At 39.0% G+C, this 3,125-nt stretch overlaps 1 pseudogene; it reads left to right on the top strand.

Moving 5' to 3' along the window:
• Positions 1 to 229: 229 nt before the first annotated feature.
• On the top strand, positions 230 to 1,174 carry LOC117701521 (vomeronasal type-1 receptor 52-like; annotated as a pseudogene).
• Positions 1,175 to 3,125: the final 1,951 nt, after the last annotated feature.

Here is a 3,125-nt window from a genome sequence, read left to right as displayed (position 1 = left end):
GTTCACAATGGAAAACTTAAGCTGCCCACAGTTGGGGAGGATTAGAAAATGTGCGGGCATAGGGATGGACTCTGGATGGCATGAGAGAGAGCTGAATTTTAGATCAGTTGATGATAAATTGGGATGCATCTGTATACATTCCTTTTAGGATTTGTAGAAGGCAATATGCAACAAAAGGTTTTCTTGTTTTCTCTTTAGACAGTTACTATGTACTTCTACTCATCATAATATGAATAAAGATCATACACGGTACTGTAGTGCTTACATCAGAAATGCCTTATTCTCTGAGATAGGCATTGGGATCTCAGCCAACAGCTGCCTTCTCTTCTTCCACACTTTCATGTTCATTCATGGGCAAAGGCTGAGACTCACTGACTTGCCCATTGGACTCATGGCCCTCATACACCCTAATGATGCTGTTACTTGCAGCATATATAACTGAAGACCATTTTATGTCTTCAGGGGAATGGGATGATATCACATGTAAACTAGTAATTTTCTTGCACAGGGTTTTCATGAGCCTGTCTGTTTGTGCCACCTGTCTTCTGAGTGGTCTTCCAGGCCATCATCCTTTGCCCTCAAAGCTCCCACTTAGCTAAGTTCAAACATAATCCCAACATCAGCTCTCATGTTTCTTTATTTTACTGAGTATCTTCTATACATCTATCAGCAGCCATATTTTAATAACAGTTGTTGCTACAGGAAATCACACCTCTGTTAATCTTATATATATCACAAGATCTTGCTCTTTTACACCCAATGAGTTCCTCAATGCAACACATCTTCTCCACACTGCTAGTTTTCAGGAATGTCTTCCTTATTGGTCTCATGGGTCTCTCGACTTGTTACATGGTGACTCTCTTGTGCAGGCATAAGAGTCGGTTCCAGCGTCTTCAGAACTCAAACCTTTCTTCAAAAGCAACTCCAGAGCAAAGAGCCCTCCAGACCATTCTAATGCTTATGAGCTCTTCTTGGTGATGTTAACTTTGGACAGTATCATGTCCTGCTTAAGAACTATATTGCAGGAAAATCTATCTCTGTATAGTTTCCAGATCCTTGTATCCCATAGCTATGCTGCAGTCAGTCCTCTGCTGTCTCTCATTAATGAAAAAACGTGTAACTAACCTGTTTGATATCCATGTATGAGAGGATAGTAAAATTTGATTTTCTGTGATGGTAAGTTTTCTCATGATGAGCCAATGTATCGGCACCAGAGCTATGGATCTTGGTACAATGTGTATGGTTTGAGGTTAAATGAAAATGTGGCATTGTGTCTTTTGTATTTAACTTATTCACTTTTCTATAACTGTAGGGATGACAAATTTATATTTACACAATCTAACCACACACACTGAGTGATTGCAAAGGTTTTCTCTTTACTATCTTTGGGGGAACCCTGAAAGGTGATCTCCCTTGTCACTGCCTGGATGACCTACAGTTCTCTAAATCTGTGCTGTATAATGAATGACATTTCTCAATATCTGAACTGCCTCATTCTCTATTTTTCAAAATGAGATAAACACTTACTATATATAATGACATGATCTCGATAACACACACACGTGTGTGCACACATGTATCAGTTATGTTCAGGAGTAAAAATCATACATGACAAAATGTGTATGACAATATTCAACATCCCAAGATACACCCTAAGGGCTAGAACTGTCCAAATATAGGAACACAATTGTTGCCTCTAAATAATAATTCTATTATTTAGAATTCAGAAACAAGGAGACTCTGGCACATGAGCCAATGCCCTGAAGCTACTCTGCAAAGTGAAATTTCAGTCACACAGAAGATACTCTATGACTCTACCTACATATAGAGGGCAAGACTGAGGGGACCTAACATGAACTAAACCAGGCATGGTTTTCTGGAAACTCAAGAAATAGACATTGTGGAAGTTTTGCTGCTGGAGTTGGAGTTTCAGTTCATGGAGTGCTGTAGACAAGTGCAGTCTGGTTGGACAACAATGTAAGTATCTTCTCTAACACTACTGTATGTTTATGATGTTCAGAATGGAAAATGTGTATCTCATGTGTGTTTTGTGTTCAGGTACTTTAGCCATGCTGCAGAAAATGAATACAAATGTAAAGATTCTGAAGGTATCAAACTATAATTTCTCAACAGTTTAAAAGCTTATAATAAATTTGTCCCATGCAACAGGTTGACCATTATTCCCTGATGCTCTGCTTGTTATTCTCTGTTTTCCCATGAAGTTCTTCAGTTAGTCAATACTCTTAGGGAGGAGCTTTTGCACCTTGGAAAGGTTTTCAACCTGGCATAGAAGTACAGTGATGACCTTCTTGATGAGGTGTTTTATATGCAGCCAGAACTCCAAGTGAAACTTAATCAAACATAGAATATTACCCAGCTTGAAAACAACTGATAGTATGCCAAATGTGGGCTTATTCTTTTGTGTGTGGAAAAAATCAATCAAAGATAAAACATACACAGTGGTATATTTTTGGAGCAGTGATTGAGCATTGTATGTCCTTAATATGTCAAAAGAACAACTTTGTAAAAATATTATGAACTAATATCTCCTATAATCACCAATAGGTGTTCTTCATATGTCAATATGGTCATTTAGCTGTAGCCACTTCTTTCTCTTTTTAAAAGCTTTTTATTGATTCTTTGTGAATTTCCACCATGTACCCTTTGTATATTTCCTCTATCCTTGCAACGTCCCATACCTCAAAGAAAATAAAATACAATAGAATAAAAAAATGTCTTGTGGAAGCTGTAGTGTGTCACAGTGTGTTCTAGAGAATACCCTTTTCCCCACACATCTTTACTTGCAAGTGTTTCTTTGTTGTCAGGGCCTTGGACAAGGTAACTCCATTTAACCTGCACCATCAATCACATAGGACACAGGTAGAGGTCTCCACCTCCAGAGATTTAAATATTCATGAGTTATCTAAAGGCCAGAGGGCATAGCTAATTAAGTTATTCCCTCCCCTCTTCTCCCTCCCTATAAAAGTCAGGCTTCCCTGTCTTTTGGGGGGGGGGGGGTAGCCAAACCATTTACACCCATTCACCACTCCATGAACAATAAAAGCTTTGGAAAACTGGACTCCTCGTGTCTCCTGGGCCTGCCGCCACCAGGTTGCTAGCCTTTG

The sequence above is a fragment of the Arvicanthis niloticus genome, unplaced genomic scaffold, assembly GCF_011762505.2.
Source record: "Arvicanthis niloticus isolate mArvNil1 unplaced genomic scaffold, mArvNil1.pat.X pat_scaffold_1249_arrow_ctg1, whole genome shotgun sequence".
NCBI classification, from domain to species: Eukaryota; Metazoa; Chordata; class Mammalia; order Rodentia; family Muridae; genus Arvicanthis; species Arvicanthis niloticus.
The sequence above is the reverse complement of the archived record's forward strand: the minus strand, read 5'-3'. Positions and strand labels throughout refer to the sequence as shown.